Here is a 21,153-nt window from a genome sequence, read left to right as displayed (position 1 = left end):
TAGATTTTGCGGGGGCAGAAGTTTGGTGTGCGTCTCTGCCTAGCTGGTTGTCTTGCCACAGGCTGTCCCAGCAGTGCCAGGCATGGCTTGTCCTGTGTCCGTGTGCCTTTCTGTTTGTCGTGTTGTCTTCCAAGTCAGTGCAGTCTTTCTCTGCTCTTCCCAGAACTGGCAGGAGACCTGTGTTTGGACGTCTCGAGTGCTTCCCTTGCTTGCTATGGGAAAGCCCTGAGAGGGCTCTGCCTGCACCCTCACAGCTACGGGATGAGGTGGTTTAAAAAAACAAAAAAATAACAAAAGTTGCCCATGGAATCCTGGCAGGAGGGGCTGCTACCTCCAGTGCCGTGAGGCCTCTGAGTTGTTAACAGTGGCAAGTGTGTCTCTTTTGTCTGTCTGTGGAGGAGTCCTCTTGCCAAGGCTTCAGGACTGTGAAGCAGAGACTGGAAGAAGAGGTGAAGAGCCCCAGAGATGGCGGAGGAGAAAACGCACAGCTGTCTCCTGACTTCCCAATTTGTGTGGTGTCAGGCCCCTGGCCCTGCGGCATCATGCGGTTGGAACCTGCTTCCTCTGAGCTTCCTCGGAGCGGTGTGATGTCTTCGTTTCCCTGTCTGACCGTTTCTTTCACAGTTGTTCTATCATGTTTGCAGGATGTACTGTGTGTATGGTGGTTGCTGTGGTGCATTGCTTTTTGAAGCCCTGTGACTATCTGGCTCTGGGCGGCCACAGGCAACCCTTTAAGAGCTCAGCTAGCAAGTAGTGGGTCTGGATGTGTCTGCTGGGTGTTTGCAGAGGAGCTTTCCCTGTCTCTAGCTTTGTGCCGTTTCTTCTGCTCTCTGGGCTGGCTAGGTTTCTGTTCTTTTTCCAGCATAGTCTATCTTGATGGGGTGAAGGATACAGGGAGTACTGTGCCACAGTGTTGGAAGATGAAGGAATAGAATACTTAAAAGTGGGCTTGGTTAGGGAGGGGTGGTGGTGAGTGGTTTCTTCCCTGTAGTTTTTTGGGTGAGGGAGCAAATGCCTAGTGTCTGATAGTGTCTGGCGCTTCTTGTTTCCAGCAGGGTTCTGGCCTCCTGGGGTGCCCCAGAGCTGGGTGGTGTAAGCCTGGGTTGGGTTTAGCCTGTGTGTGTGTCCTGGCTCTCTTTGTACAGGCTGACAATAACCTTTGAGTATATAGGTGGTTTCAGTGTTTGCCCCTGGCATCTGGATGCAGATCTTGTCCCTGGGTGTGGTGGGGCAGAGGAGCGGGTGCCTGTCTCTGCCTCTGCCTGCCTGTTGCTGCTGCTGGCCTCCCTTCCGTTCTGGGAAGGGCACTTCGTTCTGTCTGTCTGGGTTTGTCACTGGTGTTTCTGTGTACTTGGATTTTGAACATCAGTGCAGCACTTGTTGTTCTTGCTTTCCTATTCCCAGAGCTGGAAGGAGGGCTGTGTTGGCAATTAAATTGGTCCCCTCCTTTGGGAGGGGTCTGAATGCACCCTATGTTGCTTGTTTGGGGCAGTTGCTTGTGCTTTGTCCTTTTGTTTGGTAGTGAAGTTTCCCCATGTGCTGTCAGGAGGTTCCTGCATCCTGTGAGAGGAGACGAAGCGAAGCAGGGACAAGTGAGGGCTGCAGAAGGAGCGGCATAATGCCAGGCAGGGTGAGGGCTGTCCCGAGGCTAAAGCCTTTTCTGCGGCTGAATGGGAGGCGTCGTAGCCGGGCACCCCTCGGAGACCTTTGAGCCGGGGAGCGGGTGTGCGGTGTGGGAGTTGTACTGTGGGTTCCTTCTCCTTGGTTGTGGTCCTGGAGTGACTACCTGTTCTCTTCCTTCTAGGGTCCTGGCCCGTGTGCAGGGAAATGTATGATGGCTCAGGGGGTGGAGTGGACTAGTGCCCATGGGGGATGAAGCAGTAGGAGTTGGCTGTTGCATGGTGTGTTGGCATTGAATAGGCACATCCTGCAGTTGGTAAATGATTGCTTGAAGCAGTGTGGGGTTGCCCAGGTCTGGCAGGTTTTTGTGCTTTGCCCTTTGTTGTTTTCTGTGCTCGTTGCGCCGAGGTTTTCCTTTGCGTCCTCAGCAGGCGCTTGCCTCCTGTGGGGAAGGGATGGCAAGCGAGGCTGTGCAAGGGGTGACGGAGCACTGCGATGCCACGTGTGGCGCGTGCCGGTTCTCTGGGCTGAGGCCTTCGCCCTGGTGTCTGCGTGCCCTCTGTGTGCCCTTTGCAGTGTGATGAGGTGCTCTCTTGGCTTGCTGTGTGTTGTGGGACTTGCTCAGTGGTTTGCTCATCCTGTGTTGAGTTCTGCTTGTTGGGCTGATCACTTGTTGTCTGTTCTCTGTACGGTCCTGGTATGTGTGGAGGAAAAGGAAGAGGGCTAAGGAGCGGAGCAGAACAGTGGTAATGGAGGAAGAGAAGCAGGATGCTGGGAGGTGGGGTGGGTTGGGGCGGGCGGTGTCTGGGTGTGGTGGGAAGGCCCTGGTCTGGCATGGTGTCTGTGTTAGGTGATCCCAGTTAGAGATGCTGGAGCAGGGTGTTGCGGCATTTGAGCTTCCTCTCATCTCTTGCGGTGGCCTGCTGTGTCCAGGGGCCCCTCGTGCGGCTCTTCACGAGGCTTGAAAATGCGTACCTGTCCCTGCCAGCAGGTTTTTTGGCTCCTTGAGCTGGGTTTGCTACAACACTTGGGTGCCGGTGTCTGGCCCTCTCCAGATTTTGGTGGGGCAGAAGTTTGGTGCGTCTTTGCCTACCTGGCTGTCTTGGTACAGGCTCTCCCACCGGTGCTGGGACTGGCTTGTCCTCTGTCCATGTGCCTTTGTTTGTCTTGTTGTCTTGAAAGTTGTTGCAGCCTTTTTCTGTTGTTCCCAGATCTGGTAGGAGACCTGTGTTTGCACACCTAAATTGCTTCCCTTGCTATTGAAGGGAAAGGCCTGAGGGGTCTGGCTGTCCTGTGACAGCTGTCGGCTGGGGGTTGGGGCGTAGGGGATAAGTCGTGTGCGGCGTCTCGGCAGGGAGCGGCCGTTGTCCCTAGTGCTGCGAAGCCTTGGAGTTGTCGATAGTGCCAATTGCCTTTTCCTTACGTGTGTGGAGGAGCCATCTTGTGAAGGTTGCAGGCCTATGAAGCAGCCACTGGGAAGATTTCATAGATTTCATAGACATTCGGGCTGGAAGGGACCTCGGAAGATGATCGAGTCCAGCCCCTGCCCAAAGGGCAGGAAGTCAGCTGGGGTCATAGGATCCCAGCAAGATGAGCATCCAGTTTGCTCTTAAAGGTGTTCAGTGTAGGCACTTGAACCGCCTCCGGCGGCAGGCTATTCCAGACCTTGGGGGCTCGGACAGTAGAGAAATTCTTCCTTATGTGCAGCCCGAAACGGTCTTGTCGTAGTTTATGACCATTCGACCTAGTCGTCATCCCTTGGGGCGCTCTGGTGAACAAACGTTCCCCCAGATACTGGTGGTCACCCCCGATAAACTTATAGGTGGCCACCAGATCACCCCTGAGCCTGTGCTTTTCCAGGCTAAAGAGCCCCAGGGCTCTCAGCCTGTCGTCGTAGGGTCTGCTTCCCTGAGCTCTGATCATGCGCGTGGCTCTTCTCTGGACTCTCTCAAGCTTCTCCAAATCCTTTTTGAATTGTGGAGCCCAAAACTGGACGCAGTACTCCAGCTGTGGCCTCGCCAGGGCCAAGTATAAGGGGAGAATGACGTCCCGGGATTTGCTTGAGAAGCATCTGTGGATGCAAGCCAGCGTTTTGGTCGCTTTACCAGCTGCAGCATCGCACTGCAGGCTCATGTTCATCTTGTGGTCAATGATGACCCCCAAGTCTCTTTCTTCCATAGTGCTAGCCAACGTAGCACTGTTGAGCCTATAAGGATGCTGCAGGTTTTTCTTCCCAAGGTGGAGAACCTTGCATTTATCGGCGTTGAACACCATCAGATTATCGTCCGCCCGCTTGCTGAGCCTGTCCAGGTCAGCCTGGATCGCCCGCCTGTCTTCTGGTGTGGATGCTTTGCCCCAAAGTTTGGTGTCGTCGGCGAACTTGGCCGGCCCGCTTCTGACTCCAGTGTCCGCACCGTTAATGAAGATGTTGAACAGTATGGATCCAAGGACAGAGCCTTGAGGGACCCCACTGGTCACAGGACACCACGATGAGTGACTTCCATCAATTACTACCCTCTGGGTCCGACCACGGAGCCAATTTTCCATCCAGTGGATCCTGGAGGACCCAAGGTGACAATTGGCCAGAGGCGATCATGGGAAACCAGATCAAAGGCTTTTTTGAAGTCAAGATATATGACGTCAATCTCTTCTCCCTTGTCCAGGTGATAGGTCACCCGGTCGTAGAAGGAAATGAGATTGGTCAAGCAAGACCTACCCGCAACAAACCCGTGCTGGCTATCCCTTAAGACGTTGGCGTCGGCCAGTCCGTTAAGGATGGCCTCTTTAATTAACTTTTCTAAGATCTTCCCCGGGATAGAAGTCAGGCTGATGGGCCTATAGTTAGCCGGATCCACTTTCCTCCCTTTCTTGAAGATAGGCACCACATTGACCTTCTTCCAGTCTTCGGGCATGACACCAGAGCGCCAAGAGTTGTCAAAGATCCATGCTAGAGGCTGGGCTATGATGCTCGCCAGCTCCTCGAGTACCCCGGGGTGAAGATTGTCAGGGCCGGCTGACTTGAAGGTATCCAGCTTCTCAAGATGTTCCTTCATGAAGTCAGCATCAATGGAGGGCAGGGGATCACGCTCACCCGGTGAAGAGACCCACAGTGGGCAGCCCTGTTATGATTTCCCGATTTGGCACGGTGCGAGGCCTCTACCTCTACGGTGTCACCTGGCTGGAGTGTGTGGTGGGTCTGAGCTCCCTTGGAGCAGCGCGATGTATTTGTCTTCCTGCTTTGTCACGTTTTCCACGCTTGTTCTTTCATGTTTCCAGGAGGTTTTGTGCGTGTACCTGTGCAGGTGGTGTGTCCCCACTCTGTCTTCTGGCTGTGAGGATGCCTGGATAAGGAGCAGCGTGGTTGTGGCTGTGGTGAGCAGTGCCTGTTGGAGATGAGGGCTCTTCTGTGGTGGGTGTGCCCTGTGTAAGCTAGGTGGGTTTTTGATTGCCTGTGAATATCCAGCTCAGGCTGGCCAGAAGCAAGCGTTTGAGACCTCAGGTAGTGGGTTGTGGTGCTGGAGGTTTGGAGAGGAGCTTACCTTGGTTCTGACTAGGTTGCCTTGTATCCCCTGTTTGGGGTGATGAGGGTTTTGTTTGATTTCTAGTGGCTTTGATCTTGTGGGGGAGAAGGATGTGAGGGCATGTTGTGCTGTAGTGATGGAAGATGGGGGAACAGGGTGCTGAAAATTGGTTTGGTTTAGAGTAGCGGGGTGGAGTGGCTGGTTTGCTCTGGTGATGTTTGGCTCGGGGGTGGGGGGGTGCCAGTCTCTGCCTGTGTGTTGCTGCTGCCACTGGCCTCCCTTCAGTTCTGGGAGCTGTACTCTGTGTTGTCTCTCTGGGTGTGTCACTGGTGTTTCTTTCTGCTTTGATGTTGAAAATCACAGCAGCGCTTTTTGTTCTTTCTTTGCTCTTCCCAGAGCTGGAAGGATGGGAGTGTTTGCATGTAAATTGGTCCCCTCCTTTGGGAGGGGTTTGCTTGTACGCTCTGTGCCTTGTGTGGGGGTGGCGGCTGTGTGCTGCTTTTGGAGACCGGGGCCGGTGCATCTCTCTCCTTAGTACTGAGATGTGAATACTGTTTCGTGTAGTACTTGCTTGTTGTTTGGGGGGTGATGCAAATATCTGGATGCTGAGCGGGGAAGAGATCAGGTAGAGGTGAAGTGACCTAGTGCCACGACCATGCAGAAGGAGGAGGAAGAAGTTGGTGGCTGTGTCCCTGTTGTCACTTCTGGTTCTCCTTGAGCAAGGCCTTTGCCTGTCGGGTGGAGCTGTGTGCGTGGACAGAGCCCGCAGCAGGTAAGACGTTACTCGTAGCGGCGTGGGATTGTCTTCCGGTCAGGCAGTCGGTTGCGGTCTGCCCTTCTGTTTGGTAGTGAAGTTTCCTGTGTGCCTTCAGGCGGTGCCCGTGTCCCCTGTGTGCAGAGGATGGTGAGCAGGATGAGGGAGGGGTGGAGAAGGACTAGTGTGATGCCAGGTGTGGTGAGTGCCGGTGTGGCTGTTGGGGCTGAGCCCTTTGCTACGGTTGGATGGGGAGCACCCTGGCCAGGCCTTGCCTTGGGAGAATCCCCACTGCACGCACCCAGCCCCCACCTCAAAGCTCTCCAATGGGTCCTGTCTTGTGTTTGGTTGCGTCTCTTGGGGTTACGGTCCGTTCTGTGCCTTGTAGGGTTGCGGCTTGCGTGGATGCAAGCGAATGCTGGTTCAGGGAGTGGAGCCAAGCTATGCCCGTGGAGGTTGAAGCAGGCAGAGGTGTGTTGGCAGTTTGTGTGGGAGGCCTGTGCTGGTGAGTTGTGTGTGAGGCCCCTGTGTGGGATGGTGTCTGAAGCTTCGTGCTTGCCGGTCAGTTTGTCTAGTATGCGGGGCGGGCACCTTGGGGGTCTGATTTGTGATTCTGGTGCTGGTGGGTCCAGCTGGGGTGTTGTCTTGCTGTGCTTGAGGAAAGCCTCTGTCTTTGTGTAGGGAGTTTTTGGACTTGTAGTGGATTTACTTTTGACATGGGGCTGTCCATTTTTTTGCCCCTACCTAGATTGTGCTAAGGTAGAGGATCGGGTCCGTCTCTGCCTGGACGTTGCTATTGCCACAGGCTCCCCTTCGGTGCTGGGAACAATGTTTGCTGCTTGCGTGTCTGCATGTGTGTGTCTGTCCTGTTACGTTTGTTACTGAAATCACCGGGGTGTTTTGTTTGGTCCTTCCCAGAAGCGAAGGCGGGAGGGCTGCGTTGGCAGGTGCAAACAGAATCCCCTGCTAGGAAGGGGGAATCCCGGAGAAGGGTCTGTCTGCGCCCCGTCTGTGCTGCGGGGCAAAGCAGGCTGGTGTCGGAGCCCTGGGCGGGAGGGCCGCGGGTGCTAGTAGTGAGGTGCGTGCGTTGCGCCGATGGCAGTAACGGCTTCTCTGTTGCGGGCGGAAGGTTTGTTTGGTGTTTGTCCTGAGGTTTCTGAGGTCGATGATGTGCACCAGACTGTGGGAAGAGGGTGAAGCGTCCCAGAGGTGCTGCAGGAGGTGCGGTCAGTCCCTGGTTGCCTGGTTTGAGGCCTCTGGCTTTGTGGTGTCTCTTGGCTGGATCCCTATGCATCTGTGGTCCCTGTGGTAGGTGGGCGAGTGCTTACTTGGAGCAGCATGGGACTTCTCTCTAATCTGCCAGTTGCCTCCATGTTTTTGTTCTTGTGTTTTGGTGAAGATTTTCTGTATCTTGCAGGTTTCTGTTTTTCTCCAGCCCAGTCCTGGGTGTTGGGCATTGACTAGGTAGGGTAGACGACTGGAGATGGATCAGGATGTTTCTGACTGTGGTGAGTACTGGATGTCAGAGAAAAGGTCCTTCTTGTGGTGGTGTCTCCAGCATATGCTGTGGCTGCTGTGCTGTGGTCCCAACAGAGGCAAGCCTTGGAGAGCTCAGAGGTGTGGACCAGGGGATGGGATTGCATTGTGTGGCTTTGTGCCTTTGCTTCCGTTGTTGGAGTCCCTGGCTGTTGAATGTATTTCTGTTTGCAGGGTCCTGGTCCTTGCAGAGAAGTTTGAGCAGAGAAGGGTGGAAGATGGAGGCAGAGAGGATGGTGCAAGGTGTATTTGTTTTGGAAGGGGGGTGGGGTGGGGTGAAGAGTCCCTGGTGTACTGAGCTTTACGCTCCTGGGCCAGCGATGCTCCGGCAGGAGGTTGTAGCACCAGGGGTGGCCCCTCTCTGTACCGGTGCAAGGCTGTGCTGTTGTCCCTGGGAGTCTCGCAATTGCCTCGGTGTAAAGAATGGGAATCGTTCCCCTCCATTGTGGGGGATTTCTGGTCCTTTGAGCAGGGTTTGCTTCTGGCATGGGTGCAGATCTTGACTGTCTAGGCTCTAGCAGGGCAGAGGATTGGGTGTCTGCCTTGCTGATGCCATTACCACAGCTTCCTGCTTCAGTTCTGGGAATTGTCTGGGGGTGTCACTGATGGCTTGGAGTCAACATCACCGCACTGTTTCTGTCTCTGTCTCTTTTGTCCTTTTCTTTGCTCTTCCCAGAAGTGAAGGGGGAGGCGTGTGTGAGCACATGTAAATGGCCTCCCTTAGTTGGGAGGGGAGAGCTGTGAGACAGGTCTTGCTGCATCCTGTCAGCTTTGTGGGAGCTAAGTAGGGTGGTTTTGGGTGGAAGGGGCCCCTGCCGTCAGTGCTGTGAGGCCTGTGAGTTGTGCTGTTTTGTGGTAATTGCTGCTTTATCTGCAGCGGGGGGTCTTTTTACCAAGACTTTTGGGGCAGGGAGGAGAAGTGGAGATTGGGCAGAAGAAGAGAAGACATCTTGAAGTCATGAACCATGGAGCTGCCTGTCATTGGTGCGTGGAGCATGTGATGTGTGAGAGCTTGCTTTGGGGGAAGCTGTTGCTGCCTGGTTTTGCCTTGGCACATTTTGGCGAGGTTTTACTTGTGCATGTTCCCAGGTGCTTGTGCTGTAGCTCTGTCGTGAGGAGCGGGGCTTGGGCAGTGACATGCTGAGGGCTGGAGAAGGAGCACCACAAAGATGGCTGTGGTGAGGAGTAGATGTTGGTGATGATGAGGTGTTCTCTGTGGTGGCCGTGTCCTGCAAACGGTCTGGTTGCTGTGAAGTCGATGTTTCCTCGGGTTGGATGTTGAACACCCTGCCCAGGCAGGCCCAAGGGAAGCCTTTGTGAACTCTGAGTCTGCGGGTGAGGTGGGTTGGCTGCATCTGCCTGGGGCTTGGGGAGGACCTTCCGCCTACGTTTTGCTTTGCACCTATTTGTCATCCGTGTTTTGGGCTGACAAGGCACGTGTGGTTTTTCCCCTGTCCCAGAGGCCTTGGTCAGGCGTGAAGTATGTGAGCCAGGAGAGTCGTACAGCACACACGCAGGATGGAGGTAGAAAAGGGATGGGGGAGTGGTTTGTGGGGAGGGGGTTGGGTGGTGGCTGTATTTTGTTTGGGGACGGTGTGGGTGGGGTAGGACGGCCCTGGTTTGCAACAGTCTCCTGAGCTTTTTGCTTCCAGGGCAACAAGTCGAGCGGGGGGCTTTTTTGGCCAGGGCTGCTGTGAAATCTGGTGTAGGGCTGGGCCGGCCGGTCCAAGTCTGTCGGACTCCACGTATAGGAGAAACGACGGATGTCTAAGGAGCTTGTGGGGCGTTTGATCTGGGCTCATCCCTGGCACTTGGGGTGCAGGCCTGGCCCCTCTCTGGGGTGTGTTGAGGGTGAGCTCTGGGTTTGCATTCATGCCCCTGACTTGCTGTTGCTACAGGCCTCCCTTCAGTCTTGGGAACAGCGCTATGTCCTGTGTGCCTGGGGGGTGTCACTGGTGTCTCTCTCTTTCTACCTCTTTGTAAAATGTCTGCAGCACTTGTTCTTTTTCTGCTCTTGTCAGGACTGGAGGGAAGGCTGTGTTCTGGGTATTGCCTTTGGATTCTCAGGGGTTGCTTTTGTCCTCAGGGCTGTGAGTCCCGTGCGCCGCGTGACTTTTCCTAATTTATTTTTGTTTTGGTGACATGTATGGGAGTCATCTGGCTGAGGCTCGAGGCTCCTAAGTGGGCATCGGGAAGAAGAGGTGGAGACCCCAGCACCTGTGACCTGAGGAAGCTGGTGAAAGAAATGGATGTCGGTGCATTCGCTTTGCGGTTGCCCGGTGTGAGACTTCTGCCCGTGTGGTGGCCCTGGGCTGGAAGCCTTGCTGCGTGGAGCCTGCGATAGGTGAGATCTGAATCGGAGCGGTGTGAGACATTTGGTCCGTGGAAGTTGGGAGGTGGATTTGAGCGGGCTTGGGGGGAGCATCTCTTGGCCTCCCTCGGTGGTGCTGTTGACAGTCCTGAAGAGGGAAGGGTTGTGGGCTCCTGCTGTTGGTCACAGGGTGTATTTAGGGTTGTCAGACTGTGCTTGCCTGTGGGACTTGGGTGTTGGTCTTGCACTTCTAGGTTGTTTTGGGCCAGACGATTGGGTTTGTGTTGGCGTGCCTGTTGCTGTTGCGAGAGGGCCTTCGCAGTGCTGGGAATGGTTTGTCTGGTTTCTGCCTGTCTCATCTTTGTTCACTGTGCCTGAATTCACTGCTGCCTGTCTTTGCTCTTTGCCGGACTGAAAGGAGGGGACTTTTCTGTAGTGCTGAAGTTCTGCCCTCTTAATTGGGGGGGAAGTTCAGAGGGGTCTTAATGCTTCGTGTCTCCTTGGTGGGCATGTGGGTTGCTGTGTGCGCCCTACGTAGGGGGTGGGGGGGTGCTGTAGTCTCAGTGCTCTGCAAGTGTTAATAGCTGTATTATTGTTTTGGGGATGGGAGGGTGGAGCTGTGTGTTGCCTTGCTGGCTCCTGTGGTATGGGATGAGGTGTTGGGTTCACGGTGAAGAGCCCCAGACCTGGTGCCATGGCCATGTTGGAGGAATCGGGAGGTTACTTGGAGTCGCCTTGCATGCAGTCCTGTGGCTGTGCCAGTCAGAGCTGGGAGACTTGTGGTGTGAGCCGTGTGGGGCATTGTTCCTGTTTGGCGGGGAGCTTTTTCCATGGGCATTTTTGTTGGTGTTGGGGGGCGGGGTTTTCTTCTGTTTTGATGCGTCTAGCTTTGCATTTGTATTTGAGGGGTTTTCTTTTTTTTCCCCTCTGTGTCTGTAGATGTTGGATTGCTGCTCCCTGTGTGGTGAGAAGGATGGGCTGCAATGACTGGAGGCCTGGAAAAGGAGCCGTGTGGCCAGGTACGGCGTGCATTTGACTCTTGGGGCTGGAGCCTCTCGGTAGCGGCTGCGTGGCGGAGCCTGCAGTTGCCTTGTCGAGGCGGCTTCCTGGGTGCAAGTGGAACAAATTGCCAGAGCCCAGTGGCTGGTGGTGTTGGGATGCGCGGTGTGTGTAGTGCTTGCCTTGCTTCCCTTGTGCTGAAAGTGTGTTCTGTGTTCTTGCCAGGGTCCTGGCCTGCACGGAGGGAAGTAGGTGAGAGGACTGCATCGTGGAAGAGCCGTGGGACAGTGTTGGATGACAGACGCGGACCGGCTGGATGTTGCCCGCTACGTTGGAATGTCCCTTCTGTATTGGGATTCTGCGTGGGGGTGTGGGGTGGGTTTGGGAGTGTCCTCAGCTTTATGATCCTGGAGCCAGGGGTTTGCAAGTAGTATGTTTGGGTCAGTTTGTCTGTGCTGTGGGTGGACCTAGGGTGACCAGAGGTGAAATCCATTCCTGTGACCCTGTAGTTGGACCAGCACCCAGACACTTGCAGGAACCGCTGGCCAAGCAGGCCCAGAGCTTTCAACTGTTGAGCACGGCAATGCTGGAGCCAGCTAGCATGGAAGCAGAAGGGCCGGCCGGGCGCGGGGCCCGGGCTGCCTCTGTGGCTTCTGTGCTAGTGAGGTTGAGAATTGCAGTGCTGGGGGGTTGGAGGTTTTGGACCTGCTTGTGCAGGGTTCTTCTTGGTGTTGGGGTGCTGGTTCTGCCGGGTCAGAGCAATGGGTTTTATTCTGCCTGGCTGCCATGTTTACAGTGTCCTGCAGGGCTGGGAGCCTGTCGTAGCAGCGTGTGTTTGGCTGGGGCGGGGTGGTTGTCTGGTTTGGTCCCTGAGCAGTGTGGTGAGCATGTTTGTTATTACCCTGAAATAAAATAGTTTTCTGATAGCCTACTGTTAGGCTAACAATAATTTAGATTATTAAGAAGTATTAGCTTTGCAGCTGAATACAAGGCATGACCTGTGGCCTAGCAATGCCGCTGACCACAAGGCAGAATGATAGCTAAGCCTTTGCTTATGTTAAGTAATCATTTTAACTGTGTTGACTATTTTCTGAGTAAAATGCAGCAAGTGAATCTGTGTCTGTGTGCTGTAAACCAGATACAGCAAGGAACAAGGTAAGAGGAAGAAGGCATTGTTCTAAGTACAGTGATCGTGTCCTTAAGAAGTATCTAGTATTGTGCAAGTTTTTGCTAACATATCATCATGTTACTGTTATTTATGTTAGAAAATATTGTTGGAAAATCAATGTGACCTTTGTATGACCTTTGGTCAATGCTGGCTGATGCAACCTTGCAGTAAGATTGCCATGATCTGTCAATATAGGCGGGCAAACAAGGTGATTGGGCCCAACCGTGCGGGGTGAGCAAAGCCAAGCCATCTTGGTGATTTCCTCTGAGTTTTGTGCATGCGTTATGAAGGAGCTTATGTAACCAGAGTTTATAAATCTATGTGTTGAGTTGCAGTCGGGGGTCTCTCTGCCCTTACGAGGACAGGGGACCTTTGGTCGAATAAACTGAAAAGACCACACCCTCGTCTCCTGCTTATTGGAGTCTCAGGTGGGAAACGAGCCCTGTTCGGGTTAAGAGAGTCTGCAGGTATTCCCTTACCAGATTGGGAGCCTGGTCAGACAATTTCTCTCACAATTTGGCGAGCCAGCCAGGAGCACCCAGCTCGTCGCGTCGCCGCTGCCGCCTAAACCCAACCTCCGGCCGGCCGTAACAGAGGTGAGTTCACCACGGGAGTCTTGGGTTAAGGCTGCAGACACGGCGGGACGATAAGGTGACTCCTTCAATTTTACTGGCATGGTGTGGTCTTTTATATGTTGTGTATGTCTTGTCTAACGTGTTATAGGCCAGTCTGTTCTCCGGATCCTCAAACCTGGGCACACAGGCAATTTTAGTTAATTGCCCGTTCGACTCTTTTGAGCCGATAAATCTGTGTGGCGCATTTTATGTCTCCATTCGCGCACTGAGGAACCGTCTCTGTTTCTGACCTTTTAACTGGATAAGTCCTCCAACCTGTTTGAGGGATCCTAGAAGCCTGCCTTTCCAGGTTGGTTAGGTCTAGGGCAGCGAAGAAAGCAGGGTTTTTGGGGAGCTTTATAGTATATCAGGTCATCTGGGAAAGGGATGTCCGCCAAGAGTGATGATGGGACAGAAATAGTCAATTCTGGCTAGTAGTCCTCTTGGAGAATTGTTAAGCAACTGGAATAAGTTATCTGGACATGGCCAATTGAGTAAGAAGTGCGCTATAGCCTTATGTACTAGTGTCTGGCCCGGCTACGCTTATAAAAACCCTGAACTTCAGTGGCCAGTTTTGGGATCCCTCAGTGTAGATAAATTAAGGTACCTCAGGGGGTTTCTAGAGGAACCCCATCCCCGACTAATGGATTATTGGTATCTCTGGTGTGATTTGATGGATTTAATTCTGCAGAGGAAAAAAAAAACTGATTACTTCTGGCCGCTCAACAACGTCTGTGGTGTCTTCTCCCCCTTATTCTCCCACTATGCCACCACTGGTGACTAGGGGACCAGCCATAATAAACCTGGCCGCTTAGGCCGTGGCCCTTCCGGCACCTTTTACCCCTCCATCAGGCTCCTCTCCTCCCGTAACAGGAGTGTCAGGGTCTGTACCTGCCTCCTCGGAGCCTACTTTCAGTCCCGTAGCAGGACATACTAGGTAGCGTTTGAATCAGGTCATACACCTGCTGTTGTACACATGTAATGACATCTGCACACCCCCATCACACATGCAGTCACGCCTGCTCAGAGTCCCTTACAGACATGCGCCTGCACAGAACCCCAAAACACGCTGCGACATACATGTGCCCCAACAGGTGTCCGTGACACACTTGCACACAAATGTGCATCCTCGCACACACGCATGTGCACAGTCTCACACACGCACCCAGAGCCCAGGTGCCTGTGACACATGTGCATGCTCACTCACATGGAACTCAGGTGTCTGACACACATGCATATGTGCTCTCGCAGACACAGTCTAGCACACATGTACAGAACCCAAGTGTCTGTGGCACACAGGCAAGTACCCTGACATATTCACATTCACACACACACAACCCCACATGGGTAGATATGAATCAACCTGCCCCCAATGATGTGTGCAATTATTGTAAACAATTGGGGCATTGGAGACGAGAATGCCCAAACTGCCCTAAGGGACTTCCCCCTTATGGAGGAAGAAAGGGGGGAACCCAGGGAAAGAACCGGGCTGCCAGCACCGATGCTACAGATCTCTGGGTCCAGAGTTTGCAACAAGATATAGATGACTCCCAGTGAAATAAGGGGGCGGCTCTTCCACACGATGTATTTAGGGGAATCTTCCTCTTTTGAGTATATCTGCGCCCCTTCATCCCCCTTATGTACCACTTCAAATAGCAGGAAAATTTTATAAATGTCTTATAGATAGAGGAGCAGATCTGTCCTCACTGGGAGAATCTCCAGAAAGGGCGGGAATTGCAGTCTCAGGATCTGAAAAGATTATGAGAGTCATTGGAAAATCTATGCAAGTGCCCCGTGGCACTGAAACACAAGTGCAGATAGGACCCTTGACCACTATTCATGCTTTCCTATTAGCTGAAGGAACTGCAGTGCACCTCCTTGGAAGAAATCTACTCTATAAACTACAGACCAGAAACCCTTCACCCTACTTACTCATGAGAATCAAGGCGTTGCTTCAGGTGTCTTAACTCAGCCATGGGGAGTTTCTAATCGTCCCATAGCATACTATTCTGCTCAGTTAGATCCTGTAGCAAGGGCAGCAATTCTTTGTCTTAGAGCAGTCGCTGCTGCCGCTGTGCTAGTTCAAAAGGCTCAAGATTTAGTGTTAGGACACTCTCTTGTGGTTGAAATATCTCATTCAGTGGAAGCTCTCCTACTACAGCACAACCTCTGCCAGCAGGGACCAACGCCCAGGCCGCTGAGCTAGCGGCGTTCCGACGAGCACGCAAATTGGCCACAGCCTCCAGGGTTACTATCTATACTGACTCTAAATATGCTTTTGGTATCTGTCATGCGCTAGGACAGTTCTGGCGACAAAGAGGTTTTATCACGTCCTCTGATCCTGTAATCAGCAATGCCACCGAAGTCCAAGAACTGCTAGAGGCTGTCGTGTTACCAGCTGAAATAGCGGTAATGCATTGTCCCAGACATTCCAGAGAAGATACTGACATTGCTAAAGGAAAGCATCTTGCAGATGCTGCAGCTAGAGCCGCTGCACTACAAACTAAAGGAAGTCTCCTTGCATCTCAAGTTGTTCTTCCACCCTTGTCTGTGATTTATGACAAAGTCGCAGTGGATGAAGTATCTATATGGGTCCAGAAGTGGGAAGCTGCGCAAGGAAAGGATGCAGTGTGACGTGTGCCAGACGGTAGACCAATTGCTCCTCGCACCTTGCTCCGAAGTCTGGCTCAGGATGTCCACAGATGCAGCCAGTGGGGAAAAGGAGAAATAGCAGAACAGGTCCTCTCCACCTGGTTTGCTCCAGGTATACATCTAGAAGCTGCCCGAATAACTCTGCAATGTTCAGAGTGCAGAGCCTTCAACAAATACAGAGGAGACACAAAATTACAAGGGGTCCGACCGTGGGCCTATTTACCCTTTGAAAAACGACATGGATTTGCTCAAAGCTGGAAATTTCAAGCACTGCCTAGTAGTGGTAGATCAAGTAACAGGATGGCCAGAAGCTTTCCCCACTCGAGAAGCGGATTCAGTAGCAGTAGCCAAACCCGTATTAAAAGAAATCATCCCACATTTCGGCATTGCAGGAGGAATAAACTCTGACCGAGGAACTCACTTTACAGAAACTGTTTTAAAAGAAGTTTACAGAGTTTTTGGAATAATAACATACTTCCACGCACCCTATCGCCCTCAGTCCTCGGGTCAGGTAGAGAGTATGAATCGGAGTATAAAATCCCTTTTAGGAAAGATCTGCTCCTAAACCAAATTGAAATGGTCAGATGCTTTACCAAGGGTGCTGTTCGCTATAAGAACAAAACCGAAATGGCCTCTCAACCTTGTCCCCCTACGAGTTGTTGTTTGGTCACACTCCTGTTATATAAGAGATGGGAAAATCTGCATGTTAGCTTACTCGGCGGAGATGAAGCTTTAATTAGTTATGTTTTATCCTTACGGGAGTCTCTCTAGTGTTTACACAGGTCAGCTGCTTTGGTTCAGCCGGTACCCCTGGACTGTAACCTTCACCCCTATCAATCAGGACGCTGAGTTTGGGTAAAACAACATCGACGAAAAACCGCCTCGGCCCAAGTCTGGGCAGGTCCGTACCAAGTTCTTCTTACTATACACACTGCTGTGAAAATCGCCGAGAAAGAGGGCCGGTTTCATCGCAGTCGCCTCAAACCTGGTATCGGCAAGTAATGACCGGTCAGCTGCTGTTCCGCCTTTATGGCTAGAAAGAATCGGAGAATCGTGGACCGTTCAGACTCCTTAATAGAAATGATACGTGTATTAAGCTTGCTTTGTATTATCTTTCTTGTTATACTTTGTGTTTGTATTTCACTGTGGACGCAGGGAAGGTTATAAGTTAATAATGGCATTTCACCGGGCTATCCTAACAGGATTATTGCTCTTGATGCATAAAACACCACGGCTATGTATGGGAAAGCAATACAGAACAGGAAGACCAGTGGAAAGATAATACTTACCTGATTTCCACTATAGCTATAGCACAGGCCCTAAAATTTGTCTAATGGTTGGATATGTGGTACACAGCCTCCTTCTACTAACTTTCCACCCTATCCTTTAATCTCTTGGGAAGGGATTTTTTCTAATCCAGAGTGGGTTGATACGGATAGAGCTGGAATAAGTACCTGGCAGGACAATCCTTATTTTAAAGAGAGAGTACTTTCAGACATCATGTTATCTGCCCAGGTGTTGGGAAAATCCTCGTGGAACAGGAAAAGAGATTTTTAGGATGGCAACCAGGTTGTAAACTAACCATTAATGCCACACACTTAATTTGGCCTAACAATACTGCAGTGGGGGCTAAAGAAGCTGAAAAGAAAGGTTACATCCCCTGGAATGTGTCTGCTCCCTGCAGTTCCTTGCAGCGTCCTTATGTATGGCAATGTATGGAAGGTTCCATCCGATGCTCCGCCCCTAATAAAACTTGGGCTTGGAGTCACGGCTGTTTCACGTCTTGCATATACAGCTCCTTTGCAAAGCCAAGTTGTTCGTATGTTAACTATACCATTTACAGAGACGGTTCAGTACCTTGCCCCAGAGATCCTCATACTACCGCATCAATCAACTAGCACATGCATTAGAACTTATTGCCAATAGCACAGCAGAGGGCATTGAATTAGTGCAAGACCAGGCTTCTTGCAACCATGCTAAAATCGCTTCGCTTTAGACTATTTGTTAGCTAGAGAAGGAGGGGTATGTGCTTTAATCACAGGAGGACCCTGCTGCACCTATATTCCTGACCACTCTGACAACATAACTGCTGCAGTAAAAACAATTCGAGACATAGCACGACAGGTAAACTCTTTGCGAAGTTGGTCAGTAATAGAACGGATTGCCTCAACTTTAGGAATGTGGGGAAGGTATATCTTAGAATACATTTTATGGGGATTAGGAATCTTCTTGGTTATTATTGTAATAATTGCTGTAATTATAGCCTGTGTAGTTTGAGTTAAGCAAAAAGTAATTAATCTCAATATTATGCAAACCTGGGAAATGGCCAGCAGGCCTTAGGCCTGTGGCTGTAAGCGGGGAAATAAACGGCAGTAAATCTTTACCTGCGTTGCTTGGTTTCTATTGCAGCTAGAGAACAAACTTCTGGGAGTTTTCTCCCACCACAGCAGGAAGGAGGATGTTGAAGGTTTCTGAGCCATAAGCTCGAGCCCTCTTTTTGGAAGGGGTGTTAGAAAATATTGTTAGAAAATTAATGTGACCTCTGTATGACCTTGGATCAATGCTGGCTGATGCAACCTTGCACTAAGATTGCTGCTGATATGTCAATCTTGGCAGACAAGCAAGGTGATTGGGCCCAACCATGCGGGGTGAGCAAAGTCATGCCATTTTAGCAATTTTCTGCTGGGTTTTGCGCATGTGTTATGGGAAAGGCTTATGTAACCAAAATTCATAAATATGCGTTGAGTTGCAGTTGGGGTCTCTCTGCCCTTATGAGGACAGGGGACCTTCAGCCAAATAAACTGAAAAGACCACACCCTCGTCTCCTGCTTATTGGAGTCTCAGCTGGGATATGAGCCCCGTTAGGGTTAAGAGAGTCTGCAGGTGTTCCCTTACCAGATTGGGAGCCTGGCCAGACAATTTCTCTCATGGGGAAAGCAGAGCCGTCTGTTACTCAGCTTTGTTTTGTTGTTGTCCCTAGTGGAGGTATTGCAAAAATGTATCATCTCACTACACAAAAGGCTTCTCAGCTGAAAACTGTAAACTGCAAATTGTTTCTTCTTCTCTCTCCCCCATCACTGCGGGGCCAGGAGCGCGGGGGGGGTCGTGTTAGGGGGAGAGAACAATGCTGCTTCATGATAAGGCTGACTCCTGTGGGAACAGAGATTAGTTACTGCCTGCTTTGCACATAAACTTTGCAGAAAACTGTAGCAAATCACAGATTGCCACAATGGAATCTTGTTCAGGAGAGGTATAAAAATGTATCTTCGGGCATGGCTAGGGGTCAACATGACTTTGAGCTTTGAGCTCCGTTGTCGATCTGTTTGCAAACAAACATACTTGAAATGGATCCAGCCTAAGTGTGTATAACTCTCTCTTGAGGTATATGGAAAAAGCCTCCAGAAACACGAATCTAGCTGGTTGTGCAACAGAGGCACAACTGGGAAGCACCCCCCTGCCCCTGTCAGCTTAACCACCGTCTCGTCCGTCCAAGGCCCCTGCCTTGTAGTGTCTCTTGGGCCTGTGTGGTGTTGCTGGTCGTTGTGTTTTTTGGGGGGGGGGTGTGAGGGGTGTGCAGCCAAGGTGATGGCTCCTGTGGAGAAGGGGAGTAGAAGCAGAAGTAGTTACGAAGAGTCTGGGTGCTGGGCTGATGTCGTGGGAGAAAACTCCCTGGTGTTCATTGTCTAGCTGGCTTAGAGACCAGACAACAGGGGTGAAGGGGTAACTGCAGTTTATTTACTCGAGTAAAGACCATAAAACAGCAAAAAGGTAAAATGGCCTTGACTTAAGGGTGAGGCTGTCTTATATACATTTTCTAACAAAGAAACTACAAGGTTATTGAATGTGCAATACTTATGGTAATCATCTCCTTACATGGTGCATTACAAATCTCAGTACTTTTGCAGAGGAAAAAAGTTAGTGTTATCTTACACATTCCAATCTGTTTTCCTGTGCTCTGCTGTACCATCTTCTTCCCTCTGGCCCCCCCCCCCCCCCCCCCCGCCTTATCTAATCCGACTCCTAGCTGCAGCTGGTACCCGGTACACAGACTTAACCATTTTGTTAGAAAAAAGCAGAAATTAAGGCACTTGACATAAGAAAATGACTGGCTTAGAGATCATTCTGTCTTGTGGTCAGTAAGATTGCTAGGCCACAGGTCATGCCTTATGTTTAGCTACGAAGCTAATACTATTTAATAATCTAAATTACCCTGAAATAAAATAGTTTTCTGTAGTATACTGTTAACAATAAAGAGAAAGCCATCACTTTGAGTGTGAGGTGGAAGAGGTGCCAGGAGGATGTGTGGGGTGTGGCTTGTGCCCTGGTGTGTGCTTGGTGGGGTGAGAGAGGTGCGAAGCTGCCTGGGTGTGGTGGGATGGTGCTGTGCTCCCTTGCTTGTTTGCTTTGTTTGGTGATGTTTGTGTGTGTCCTTGTGTTGTTTGTGTTTTGCCTGTTTGTTGTGAGGCTGGCAATATTTTCTTCCTGGTGGTTTGTTTTGTACATGGCTGTTTGCTCACCTCCTGTCTGCTGAGTTTTTTGTATGTAACATGTAGAGGAACTTGTGGGCCAACCTGGAAAAATAAAATAAAAGGAGAAATGGTTTTGGCACCTGCTGCATTGAGTTTATTTACTTGTTGTATTTATTACTTTTCTCGTGGGGGGCAGGGCTGGGTGCGCCTGTCCTGTGCGCTGCCAGGGGGGGTCGCACGGGTCGGGGCAGGGGCGCTCCCCGTGGCTGGGCCCTGGGTCCCCGAGGTGGGGAGGGGTCGTGGGCCGAAGCGGGCCCTGTGGCCGAGGGCGGAGGCTGTGTTCCCGGTGCTCGCCCCGGTCCATCCCGGCTGCTCCCCCCCCCGGTCCGGGTTTTCCGGGCGCTGCGAGAAGAGCGCGGATTCCTGCGCATGGCTGCATGGGGCTGGGGGGGGGGGGGGGTCACATGACTCGGCCACGTGCAAGCGGGCGGCGGTGGGGAGCGGCTCCGTGCGGTAAGTTTGGGTGGGGGGGAAGTGAGGCCCCCCCCCGTGGTGGGTGCGGCGGCGGGGCCGGAAGCTGCGCGGGGCGCGTGGGGAGAGCCCCGGGGCCGGGGCGGGAGCAGATCGCGGCTCCGCGCGTGTCCCGCCCCGGCTCGTGGCCACTCGCTGTGCAGTGGGTGGAGACCCGGGGTCGCCGGTGGCCCCGCGCGTCTGCCGTGCTGCCCAGGTGCCGGTCCTGCAGGCTGGTGGGGGCGCTCCCGGCGGCCGGAGCATCCGGCTCCACTTGCTTCGCTCTCTCGGCGGGTCCCGGCCGTGGGTGGGGGGCGTGCAGCGGGCCGCGGAGCCCCGAGCTGACTGGCGCCCCCGGGCTGTTTCGGATCTCCTGTCCCGGGTGTGGTGCAGGGTGGGGAGCAGTGCACTTGCAGCTGCCAGCCTGCATCTGTGCCTGCCTGGCATATACATGCGGGGGTCTTGTGCCCCGTGCTGTGCTTGGGACTCCCCCCCCCGCCCATCTAGCTGCCTGGGGCTCTGTTCTGCTCCCTGTCCCCGCCCTTTGGCTGCACATTTTTGCTTCGGATCCCATGCATGCCTGCCTGCAGCCTTGTGTGACACTCCCTCTGGTGGGGCCTGAATGCTGGTGTGCCCTGTGTGTGCGCGCGTGTGCGTGCTTGTGTGCGTGTATGCACATGCATGGGCTGTTGTCCCCAAAGGACAGTGAGTTCATGCCTGGTGCGCTTGTGCCAGTAAAGACAGAGGGGTGAAGGATCGAACTTAATCTTTATTTCTGCACAGAAAGCAGTGCTTGGCAATCGTTTGCAAAGCAAGCACACCCACCCAAGTGGGTATCAGTCTTATATAGCCTCTTCTAGCCTTACACACTGTACAGTCACTAGAGGTTGCCTCTTTCGGTCCACGTGCACTTCGCCCCCTAGGTACAGACTACCCCTAGCCAGCTGAACTGGGCTTCCTAATAGGTAATTTGCTCATGTAGCACCTGGTATTCAGCCA

General features: G+C 52.4%; 1 long non-coding RNA gene across 43 annotated transcripts in view; it reads left to right on the top strand.

The window, feature by feature from the left end:
- The window catches only part of LOC132243405 (uncharacterized), a 58,496-nt gene extending 38,713 nt beyond the window's left edge, over nt 1-19,783 (top strand). For 28 of the 43 annotated variants that reach the window (XR_009454954.1, XR_009454951.1, XR_009454948.1 and 25 more), the window contains 7 exons: nt 399-5,913; nt 7,313-7,674; nt 8,309-8,609; nt 8,892-8,955; nt 9,084-9,775; nt 10,682-10,761; nt 10,967-19,783. This is a non-coding gene — a long non-coding RNA (uncharacterized LOC132243405). The remainder of the gene's footprint in view (nt 1-398; nt 5,914-7,312; nt 7,675-8,308; nt 8,610-8,891; nt 8,956-9,083; nt 9,776-10,681; nt 10,762-10,966) is intronic. The other 15 variants (XR_009454976.1, XR_009454974.1, XR_009454943.1 and 12 more) reach the window with 13 other exon arrangements.
- The last annotated feature ends 1,370 nt before the right edge of the window (nt 19,784-21,153 follow it).

This window comes from Alligator mississippiensis, chromosome 9, assembly GCF_030867095.1.
Source record: "Alligator mississippiensis isolate rAllMis1 chromosome 9, rAllMis1, whole genome shotgun sequence".
In the NCBI taxonomy this organism is placed as follows: Eukaryota; Metazoa; Chordata; order Crocodylia; family Alligatoridae; genus Alligator; species Alligator mississippiensis.
Note: the sequence above shows the minus strand (reverse complement) of the source record. Positions and strands in the feature narration are given on the sequence as shown.